The 12,295-nt window shown below is 38.3% G+C and overlaps 1 long non-coding RNA gene across 13 annotated transcripts in view; it reads left to right on the top strand.

Annotated features, from left to right (window-relative positions):
- LOC147340006 (uncharacterized) overlaps window positions 1–12,295 on the top strand; it is a 384,986-nt gene that overhangs the window by 171,293 nt on the left and 201,398 nt on the right. For 6 of the 13 annotated variants that reach the window (XR_015159236.1, XR_015159235.1, XR_015159238.1 and 3 more), the window contains exon 5: window positions 6,281–6,410. This is a non-coding gene — a long non-coding RNA (uncharacterized LOC147340006). Of the gene's footprint in view, window positions 1–6,280; window positions 6,411–9,920; window positions 12,127–12,295 lie in introns of those variants that run through there. The other 7 variants (XR_015159256.1, XR_015159259.1, XR_015159258.1 and 4 more) reach the window with 3 other exon arrangements.

Genomic DNA, 12,295 nt, shown 5'->3' with positions numbered 1-12,295 from the left:
ATCTTTTTTGTACAGTTCTTCTGAGTATTTTTGCCACCTCTTCTTAATATCTTTTGCTTCTGTTAGGTCCATACCATTTCTGTCCATTATCGAGCCCATCTTTGCATGAAATGTTCCCTTGTTATGTCTAATTTTCTTGAAGAGATCTGTAGTCTTTCTCATTCTTTTGTTTTCCTCTATTTCTTTGCATTGATCGCTGAAGAAGGCTTTCTTATCTCTTCTTGCTATTCTTTGGAACTCTGCATTCAGATGCTTATATCTTTCCTTTTCTCCTTTGCTTTTCACTTCTCTTCTTTTCATAGCTATTTGTAAGGCCTCTCCAGACAGCCATTTTGCTTTTTTGCATTTCTTTTCCATGGGGATGGTCTTGATCCCTGTCTCCTGTACAATGTCACAAACCTCATTCCATAGTTCATCAGGCACTCTATCTATCAGATCTAGTCTGTTAATCTATTTCTCACTTCCACTGTATAACCACAAGGGATTTGATTTAGGTCATACCTGAATGGTCTAGTGGTTTTTCCTACTTTCTTCAATTTAAGTCTGAATTTGGCAATAAGGTGTTCATGATCTGAGCCACAGTCAGCTCCCAGTCTTGTTTTTGCTGACAGTATAGAGCTTCTCTGTCTTTGGCTGCAAAGAATGTAATCAATCTGATTTTGGTGTTGACCATCTGGTGATGTCCATGTGTAGAGTCTTCTCTTGTGTTGTTGGAAGAGTGTGTTTGCTATGACCAATTCGTTCTCTTGGCAAAACTCTATTAGCCTTTGCCCTGCTTCATTCCATATTCCAAGGCCAAATTTGCCTGTTATTCCAGGTGTTTCTTGACTTCTTACTTTTGCATTCCATTGCCCCATAATGAAAAGGACATCTTTTTTGGGTGTTAGTTCTAAAAGGTCTTGTAGGTCTTCATAGAACCATTCAACTTCAGCTTCTTCAGCGTTACTGGTTGGGGCATAGACTGGATTACCGAGATATTGAATGGTTTGCCTTGGAAACGAACAGAGATCATTCTGTCGTTTTTGAGATTGCATCCAGGTACTGCATTTCAGACTCTTTGACCATGATGGCTACTCCATTTCATCTAAAGTATTCCTGCCCGCAGTAGTAGATATAATGGACCAGATATAGTAGACCAATTCTGACAGAATGTGGTCCACTGGAGAAGGGAATGGCAAACCACTTCAGTATTCTTGCCTTGAGAACCCCATGAACAGTATGAAAAGGTAAAATAATAGGATCCTGAAAGAGGAACTCCCCAGGTCGGTAGGTACCCAATATGCTACTGGAGATCAGTGGAGTGATAACTCCAGAAAGAATGAAGAGGTGGAGCCAAATCAAAAACAATACCCAGTTGTGGATGTGACTGGTGATAGAAGCAAGGTCCGATGCTGTAAAGAGCAATATTGCATAGGAACCTAGAATGTTAGGTCCATGAATCAAAGTAAATTGGAAGTGGTCAAACAGGAGATGGCAAGAGTGAACGTTGACATTCTAGGAATCAGCAAACTAAAATGGACTGGAATGGGTCATGTCTTATATTTAGGTCTTTAAACCATTTTTGAGTTTATTTTTGTATAGAAATAGCTGTCCAGCTTTCCTAGCACTCCTTATTGAAGGGCCTGTTTTTTCTGTCTGGCTTAGTTTTCATTTGTTTGTGATTTAGTGTTGTTTTTCTTAAGATCTTGTCAAATCCAAAAAGCAAATGATGAATGAACGGGTGAAGCTCACTCACTCCCACTTTCTTAGTTCAGTTCATTATCCTTTTTTAAAAAAATTTTGACAATTTTATATGTAAATTAACACAGACACTTATGATCTATAGTTCTACAAATTTTAAACTATATATAGATTTGTGTAACCACCACCATAATCAGAAAACAAAATAGTCCCATCTGTGCATGAATGTTGAAAGCAGCTCTATCCATAATGTCAAAAAACTGGAGGCAACCCAAATGCCCTTTTGTGGGTAAATTCAGAAGCAAATTATGGTACATCCATACAGTGAATACTACTCTGTAAGAAAAAGGATTGAATGACTGGTACAAAGAACTTAGGTGAATCTGACAATCACTAAGCTAAGTAAAAGGCTAGTTTCAAAAGTTGCATGCTGTGTGATCCTATTTGTATAACATCATCACTCTTTGCTTCAGCTTTCTAATCCCTTCCTATTAGATTCTAGTTCAAAGTTGCTTCAGTTTTCATTTTGAAGCAAATGGCCTTTTAAACATAAAAATCAAATCATACCATGGAGCTACTTAAATGACTTCAGTGATTCTGAAAATTCCTGAATATGATTTAGGAAGTTATTTATGATGTGAGTCTTGGCTCCTTCTCCAGACTAATCCCCTGCCTTGCCTATCTGATAACCAGTGTTCACCATATTACTACAGTTCCTTGAATGCATCATCCTCTCTAGTTCTTCTCTGTCTTTTCCTCTTGTTTGAAAATTCCCACACCTCCCCAACCATCTCATTGTCGTTCTTAGCACAAATTCTTAAAAGTTTTAAGTCAAGCATTCAAGAAATGAGTCTTTTGAAACAAAGTCACAGAATTTTTTCGGGGGATCATGGGGAGCCTCAAGTTTCTCAGTTTGTGTCTGTGATTATAGAAGTGGTTTAAAAAGGAGCCTGCCTGTGAATCAATTAAAATGATTTGCAAGGGGTAGGATTGGCAGGTGTGAAGGCTCTCTAAGGCAAAGTGAATTTCAGCTTCTTCATTTAAAGCTTATAGAGATCACAGTTTAGGTCTCTGCCCACATTTACAAATGGAATACACTGAGGAGGCATAAACACTTACTGAAACCCTTGTAGGAGCACATTTTGCCTGCCAGCAACTCTTTGCCAAGCAAACATTTTGAAAACACTTGGACGATCCTGGCTGCCCCAGTGTTTTCATAAATATTTCCATCCGGCAGTCACAGAAGCCTAGCAGAAAAGAGTGGTCAACAGGAAAAACTTGAAATGGAAGAGGTTCAGTGAGCAGCTGCTGAGTTGTGAAAATGTATGCAAAAGCATATGGCTGTCTTTAGGGCCTTAAGGCAACATTTTAATTTAAAAAATTTTATTTTCTTTACCCTGCAAGGATCAAAACATACAATTCCACTTCAGAAGGTTTTCTTGTAAACACATTCTTCACCTTGTAAAAGAGTACATAAATGTTTAGGAGGACATAAATATTTGTTTATCTAAATATATGTGTGAGATATAAACATTTGGGTATATTTGGCCTAGGGTCATCATGGATTTCTGATAATCTCTTTAGCATTCTTGTCTTTGTATGTGTTCACCTTTATTTGGGAAGATGTAACGTTTAATTTGATACCATTTTAAGCTGAACTGCAGAAGGATATCTAGGTGAAAAGCGTTTAGAATTTGATGCTGGTGCAGAATGCTGCAATTTGCTTTCTTGAGTATAAATGCTGAGCTTTCAACACGTCTATATAGTCAGCTATGTTTTGCGTTTAATTCAAGTATTGAAGTATATCTAAAAATATCTCCACTGTTATGGTCTCAAATCTGCAGGTCATCCTTGTTATGTATTGGGACAGTGTTGGTTTAGCCACTAGGGATAAATCCTCTGCAGTATGTCCCTTTATGTAGGTAAGAAATTCCCCATGGTAATCCTTTTCTGCCTGTACTGAAAGGTCAGTTTTTCTGACATGGTTAAGAAATCTTCTCCAGGCATAAGTGGATTTAAATTATGATAGCTTTTCCTCATTTTTTAAATTAGGTTCCCACCCAAAAAAACACTATTTGTATGTGTGTGTGTGTCTGTGTATATGTGTGTGTATTTAAGGGTCCAATTGCCACTTTGAGTTCAGCACTTCTCTTAGAACACTAGTGGAATATTGGAATATTTCACCCCAAAATTATTCCATGGCCAAATAAATTTGAGCAATTTTGCAACTGTATCAAACCTCGGTTCTTGTAGATTCTCAGTTCTCATTAACATGCTAAACCCCTAATTAGCATTGCATAAAGATAGCTCTTTTTCACTTCTTTAACCCACTGTTTCCTAACTTATTTACAGTGGAATCCACTTAAAAAAAAAAACACGTAGCACTTATTGCAGTCTTAATGAAAAGTTCTTGGGTAATTTTTTAAAACTTCCATGGAATTTTTCATAAGATGAAGCCCTCATCTAAATGTTTCCTTCTATAATGCTAGCTTTGTGGCAGTTTCCAGTTCTCAAAAATTCAAAGCAAATTAACGAGGTAACCAAAAGGAACTTACTAATCAGAATAATCACTCTTTTATGTATAACACAGCTAATAGTATTTATGACTTCTAAGCCAGTGGAAAAAGAATGTTTTAAAAAAAATATATATATATATATATTTTATTTTTGGCTGTGGTCTTCATTGCTGCTCAGGCTTTCTCTAGTTGTGGTGATAGGAGGCTGCTCTCTAGTTCTGAGGCATAGGCTTCTCATTGTGGCGGCTTCTATTGCAGTGCTGCATGGGCTCTATGGTGCTTGAGCTTCAGCAGCTGCAGCATGTGGGCTCCATACTTGTGGTTCCCAGGCTCTTGAGCACAGCTCATTAGTTATGGCGCATGGGCTTAGTTGCTCCATGACATATGGGATCTTCCTGGCTCAGGGAGCGAACCTGCATCTTCTGCATTGGTAGGTAGATTCTTCACTTCTGAACCACAAGGGAAGCCCTGGAAACAGAATTTTAAATCTGGTTGGGATGTGAAAGGTCTTTTAAGCTAGTTCACCTTCTTTAGATATAGATGGGAAAACAGCTGACATGATGAGGTCAGTCAGTGAGACACAAAGGCGGTACAGGAATTAAAATGTCTGCACCCCCAATCCATCATTCTTTTGATTCACAAGATAAAGGCCCAACTTATCAATAGATGTTTAGAAATCATAGTGATTCCTAGTGTTCGAACTTCATTCTTAAGACCTTCCCAACACAATCTGTAACTCCGTATCCTAAACCTCTATACAAGGATATACTAACATCTTTTAAGTTCCTCTTTTGTTACAGTAGTTCAAGAAACATTTATTAATTACCTATTTAGTTATAAAAATATGCATTTTGTCCTTTTTAGAGATGATTTAAACTCCATGAAACTTAGAGTGTGTGTGTGTGTGAGCCTAACACATTTCTAAGAATGATTTTACAGTGCTTAATAGGTTCTGGCAGCAACTGGAATTTTGTACATTCAAAAATACAGATTTACAAATGATTTTTTTTTTAAGTTGGAAGATATTCAAAAAGACATCAGGAAGCTCAATTGGAAGGACTTTCCCAGGGTAACACTCCAATCTCACGGCCCACACCCAATTCTCCCCACTGGTTGAAAATCTAACTTTTACTCCATGTTTTTTTAAATAGATGAAAATAATTGGTTAGACACCCATGAACACTGGGTATTCTGTCTTGTTTCCTTCCCTCATGTGAGACTGTGTTCTTTGGTGTGTCTGCTCTGAAAATTTTTTTTAAAGCTACTGTCCAAAAGTCAGAATTGAAGAGAAGGGAGTTAGAAGCACGGCCAGGGAGAGTTAACAAGCCCATTTGGCCCACACACCTCAACTTCACTGGCTAAAATCTTTATAAGCAATAAAGGGGACATTTTGTCAAAAGGAAAAAAAAGTAAAAAAGAAAAGGAAAATAAAAATCTCTGTCTAGAATTGAAAAACCAAAAGTCTTTTAAGCATCATGGAGCTTTGCCACAATGTTCCCAGGTAGCACAGTGTTAAAGAATCTGCCTGCCAATGCAGGAGCCACAGAGACGTGAGTTCGATACCTGAGTTGGGAAGATCCCCTTGTCAAGGAAATGGAAACTCATTCTAGTATTCTTACCTGGGAAATCCCATGGACAGGGGGGCCTGGTGGGCTACAGTCCATGGGGTAGCAAAAAGTCAGACATGAGTGACTGAGCACAGCACAAGGCTTGAATGTATACAGCCCACATATCTCAGAGCTGAGAACTTCTTCAAATATCTTCTGGTTTAAGGACCATTTTGCCAAATTATGTAGTCAGAAGCTGAAGGCAGTTTGAGACTAGGGCTGCTCCAACTTTAATGTGAATATGGACCACCTGGGGATCTCGTTAAAGTGCAGTTTCTGTTTTAGAGGTCAGAGGTTGGGCCAGTTCTAACAAGTTTATAGGTGATGTTCATAATGCTGGAATCATTTTAAGGAGCAAGGGCCTAGAGAAGTGAAGAAGGGATTACCTGGTCTCAATGAGGCTGAAAGAGGTTTCCGATTCGCTCTGAAATCTTCAAAGCCCTTCTTTAGGTAAAGTAACTCCTGGTGCTTTTTCAGGTCTTGGTGTTTTTACAAGTCTCCTGGAGCTACAGTTGCCTCTTTTCTGTGGATCAAGGGACTGGAAACAAGACAAAAAGCAAGTATCTTGGGACCAAGGCCAGGGCCACCTCACTCCCTGACCATCATGGTAAGTTGCAATTTATGATGTTACTCTTTCTGCTCGCCCACAAAGTAGGTCTTTGCATTAATTTAGGAGAAGGCAATGGCAACCCACTCCAGTACTCTTGCCTGGAAAATCCCATGGAGGGAGGAGCCTGGTAGGCTACAGTCCATGGGGTCGCAAAGAGTTGGACACGACTGAGCGACTTCACTTTCACTTTTCACTTTCATGCATTGGAGAAGGAAATGGTAACCCACTCCAGTGTTCTTGCCGGAGACTCCCAGGGACGGGGGAGCCTGGTGGGCTCTGTCTATGGGGTTGCACAGAGTCGGACACGACTGAAGCGACTTAGCAGCAGCAGCAGCAGCAGAGAGACTTTACTTGTGCACAGGAGCAGGGAAGGGCATGGCTAACTGCTTCTTTGAAATCTCCCAAAGTTTGATATGTAAAGCTCAGTGAAGGTATATCTCAGAAGAAGGTTTTTAAATTTTAAGAGCAAAGAGACAGAAAAAGAGAGGTATGAAGGAAGGAAAAGGCATGAAGGAAGGAAAATTTACAAAGGATTTTTCTTAAGTAGCACAACGGACATACTGAGATGACTAAAATCAGAATATAGGTTTTAGGTCTCCTGTACGTTTTTGGTCAAGAAGGGCCTGTTTGGTTAGACTTGGCGAGAAGGAATCAGGAATAATCTTGTCGATGAGTTTAATACTATGAATCACTCAGAAACGTCCTTAAACAATTTTCTGCCTTCTTGTTTATTTTGTTCTCTATTGGAGGTAACATGCAAATGGATGGAGTTTTAATTTCCTTTAATTTTCTGGGATATTTGGATAAAAAGGCATCATCAGGTATTTTTATGATTATAAGCTCACATTCATTGCTCTGTGATAGAATTATCATTAGTAGAATAGAACACTCTCAATAACTCACCTCCAGGATACTTTTTCCCCACCCTGGAAAATGCTTTGGGCTTCCCTGGTGGCTCAGAGGTTAAAGCATCTGTCTGCATTGCAGGAGACCTGGGTTTGGTCCCTGGGTCGGGAAGGTCCCCTGGAGAAGGAAATGGCAACCCACTCCAGTATTCTTGCCTGGAGAATCCCATGGACAGAGGAGCCTGGTGGGCTACAGTCCATGGGGTCGCAAAGAGTCGGACACGACTGAGCAACTTCACTTTCTTTGGAAAATGCTTAGTTTCAGTTTGGAACTGAAAATATCAAAATTTAAAAAGGCTCTTTCCAGCATTCAAATGAAGCTAAATGTAGTTGTTTGCCCTTTTTTCGGCAGAGAGTGTTAGTAGAGACTAACCAAGAGGAAACATACAATGGCATTATGTAAGGATGAATTCTGATACCTCCAGAGCCAATTAGTTGTAAGTTAACCTTATGCTAAGAGGTGAGGGGGTGGGGATGATGATGGTAGTGGAAGCTATTTATAAAAAAGATCCCTTTTCATGTGTATTTACATATATTCTCTTATTGTTAGCATCATTAATTTATGGGGGAGGGGTGATATGCATTTTTCCCAAGCATGTTTACCAACTCAAAGCCAGAATTGTGTTTTAAAATATCAATTTAATATAACTTAGAGCAGTAGTGTGTTGTCCCGTTCCATTTATGTTGTGCAGAAAAACAGACTTCTGTGTGCTGAAAGTGTGTTCAGATGAAAGCTTTAAATTGGTGGGCTAGTAGCCCAGTTATGAAAAACTTGGCTGCCTGCTGCTCCTTGGTAATGTGTTCTACAGGCTGTTGTTTTCTGCTGATCGCCTATTTACAGTGATTTACTTCAAATATGTGGGTGTCTTAAGTATATGGGTGTTGTCCAAGAAAAAAAGTCAGTTTATTCTAATGGATGAAATGAGAAGCAACAAACAATAGCTTCTGTTGATCCCCTACTAATTCTCAAATTGAGAAAAGACCTGCCATAGAGGCTTGGAGGCCAGCAGAAGAATCGGCTAAGAGGGAGGGAACCCACAAAAACCAAAGGGTCACCGCAAAAGGGCCCACTGCATACTCACTGAGGGTATAACAGTGACATTAATGGTGTGAGGAGAGAGGAGGTAGATAGAGCCTGAACCTTTAAGAAATGTTATTAAATCCAGTTGATGAGGCTGAATACCATGCAAACAAAATGATGAGCTCAGTTGCAAATCAGAATAAAAAATGACACTGTACCAATTTAATACATTATGACACACTGGCAGAAGATAAGGCAACACTTCTTTCCAAGATTAAAAATTTACTCAATTAGAGTGAAAATGCCTGGGGTGATTCTAACTGAGACTTCTCTCTAGTTTATATAGATCGATTCATCAGTGCATGTGAGATTAATATTTTTCAATTACTTATGAGTTTACCTAGTATGTCATAATTCAGTATCAAATACTCAGATCTTTTTGAGCATACCTACAGGATGCCAAGCATAGTACTAGGTCTTGGTGTTATATGGAAAATAATGTTCGTTGATATTCAGAAGCTCCAGATGTTGGGAGATGAGGGACAGATATGTGAAACTGTAACCACAAACTAATGTGATAGTAATTATCATATAAGAATAAACAAAATGATAAAGGAGCCTAGAGGACAGTGATCAAGTTTACTGGAGGGATTCAGGGCAGGAGGTTACATGAGGGATTTTTGTTAAATGCTCTCTGAGATGCAAGTACACTGTAAGTTTGGGATTATACTAATTGTCTAATGGAAGGTCTCCACCAAGAAACAAAGTTAGCTTGCCATGATACTCATTTAGTAATCCTATGTGAACCTTGCCTGATCAGTTTTGTTCTATTTTAAATGATCACAACTTCATTTATTATTCTAGACTTTTGCTCTGTCTTGAGTTTGAAGCTATGAGTCAGTGATTTGAAAGCTTACCATTTTGCCAGTTCTGGTTTTCTCAAAAGTTGATGTGTATCTTTCTAGGTTTGATGTGTGAAACTGGCCATTCTAAGTATTTTAAGCAGAAGGGATTTAATATTGGGACTTAGGTGTTTAAAATGGAGGAACAAAGTTAGCAGCCTGTCACTGGGCTCACCATAGCTGAGATTCAAAGATAAGGAAGATGCTATTGGCACCATCTGCTGAGTCACATCTGCCTCTTCTATCCATGAGCTAATGCTTATCACCAGGACCCTGAGTCAGGCCACAGACAGACATATCTTTATGAATGCTTTGCAAGCAGTGATAAGTAGTCACAGGAGGAAGATGGCTTCCAAGCCATTTGATCCTAAGAGTGGTTCTCACTGATGGAAACTAATTACCATTCAGAGACCTAGATTGCAGAGAATATGAGAATGTAATTTTAGTTTTCTACATTGTGGAATATGAAGGTATATAGAAGGGAATGCAAATAAATGACAGCTACCGATTAACTGTTTTGTCCTCACTTTTGTTCTTAATTGTTTTGTTGTCACTTTTCTTCAAATCTACTAACACTTTCCTAGGATTTGATGAGCCTTGACAATAAATGGTTTAACTATATTAACCTAAATATGCAATATGTTTTATTATCAACTAACTCACCTTACTCATTAAACAGAAATTTCCTGAAGACTCTGTGCCAGGCAAGTTCCCAACTGTTGAGGATACAGCTGTGTATTGAATAAGCTGTGGTACCTGTCCTCAAGGAAATTATAGTCTATTGGGGAAGACAGGCTGTAAGAAATGACCATCCCAAAATGTGTACTTAAAATTATTGTAGGGGAAAGTATGATAAAATGTCAAAACAAGGGAGTATACTATTGATTGAGATGGTCAAGAAAAGTTGCTTTTTTTTCTCCCTGAGAAAAGTAACATGACCTGCAAGCTTTAACAGGAGATGGACTGAGGGGAAGAGGGTTGCAGACCAAGAGAAGAAAAGCAATCAGTTCAGTCACTCAGTCATGTCTGACTCTTTGCAACCCCATGAACTGCAGCACGCCAGGTCTCCCTGTCCATCACCAATTCCCGGAGTTCACCCAAACTCATATCCATTGAGTCAGTGATGCCATCCAGCCATCTCATCCTCTGTCATCCCCGTCTCCTCCTGCCTTCAATCTTTCCCAGCATCAGGGTCTTTTCAAATGAGTCAGTTCTTCGCATCAGGTGGCCAAAGTATTGGAGTTTCAGCTTCAACATCAGTCCTTCCAATGAACACCAAGAGCTGATCTCCTTTAGGATGGACTGGTTGGATCTCCTTGTAGTCCATGGGACCCTCAAGAGTATTCTCCAACACCACAGTTCAAAAGCATCAATTCTTTGGCACTCAGCTTTCTTTATACTCCAACTCTCACATCCATACATGACTACTGGAAAAAGAAGAGTGATGTCTGCACACAAAAAGGAGTGGTTTAGGGAGGGTCAAAAAGTTGTCCAATTCCAAGATACGGTGAGCTATGTTTTTTGTTTCTTTAACTGTTATGAAGCATACATAACATGCAATTGACCATCTTGATCTTGTTAAATATATTTTTAGATTTTTATTGTGGTAAAATACATACAACATAAAAGTGGTTATGATAGTAAATTTTAGGTATACAGTTCAGTAGTGTTAAATACATACAGTGTTGTGCAACCGATCTCCAGAACTTTTTCATCTTCCCCAACTGAAACTCTATAACCATGAAATCAACTCTCCAGTGTTCCCTTCCTCCAGCCCCTGGCAACCATCATTTTACTTTCTGTTTTTCTGAACTTGACTACATACCTTGATGATGATTTATCTAGTATGTGGAATCACACAATATTGGTCCTTTTGTGATTTGGCTTATTTCACTTAGCATAATGTCCTCTAAGTTCATCTGTGTTATAAGATGTGTAAAAAGTTCCTTCCTTTTTAAGGTGGAATTGTATTAAATTGTATAAAATTGTATAAATTGTTTGCTTATCCATTCATCAGTGGAGAGACACTTGGTTTGCTTTCACATTTTGGCTATTGTGAGTAATGCTGCTGTGAACATGGATGTAGAAATATTTGAGACCCTCCTATAATTATTTTGTATATATAATCAAAAGTGGAATTACTGGATCATATGCTAGTTTTATGTTAAATTGTTTTAAGAATTGCTGTACTGTTTTCTATGCTGTTTGCATCATTGTATATTTCTACCTATAGTGCAAAAGGGTTCCAATTTCTCCACAGCCTAAACAACATTTTTTTCCTCTTTGCTTGACAATAGTCATCTTAATGAATGTGACGTGGTTTTCATTGTGCTTTTCATTTGCATTTCTCTGATGATTAATAATGTTGAACTTCTTTACATGTGCTTATTGGCCATTGATTTGTCTTCTCTGGAGAAACGTCTGTTAAAGTCATTTGCTTATTTTTAATTGTTTTTATAGGGGTTCTTTATATACTTTGGATATTAATTCCTTACCAGATACATGATTGCAAATATTTCCTTCCATTTCTTGAGTGTCCTTTTCACTCTGCTGATTATGTCCTTTGAAATATAAAAGGTTTTAATGTTTGTATAGTCCAGTTTATCTCTATGTAATTTTGTTGCCTGTGCTATTGACATTGTATCCAAGAAATCATTGCCAAACATACCGTCATGAAAATTTTCGCCTATCATTGCTTCTAAGAGATTGAATTTTAGCTCTTAAATTTAAGCCTTTGATCCGTTTCACTTAATTTTTATGGTGTAAGATCCTACTTCATTCTTTTGCACATCGGAGTCCAGTTTTTGCAACAACATATGCTTGAAAGATTGTCCTTTCACCAAGGTGAAGATTTTTATTTTACAATAAATGTAAAGTTCTTAAGATATCCTCCCTTTTCTTTATTATTTTTAGTTTACATACGTATTTCAAATATGCTTATAAATAAAGTTTTTGGTATTGATAGGATTTTTCAAAAAAATTTCAGTTTGTACTTTGAGCTGTCCAACACTGTTCTTAGAGATGCTGGTCACCTGCTTTTCATCATTCTTAGAG

This window comes from Bos grunniens, chromosome X, assembly GCF_055505025.1.
Source record: "Bos grunniens cultivar Pamir isolate PY7600 chromosome X, Bosgru_T2T1.0, whole genome shotgun sequence".
NCBI lineage: Eukaryota > Metazoa > Chordata > Mammalia > Artiodactyla > Bovidae > Bos > Bos grunniens.
The sequence above is the reverse complement of the archived record's forward strand: the minus strand, read 5'-3'. Positions and strand labels throughout refer to the sequence as shown.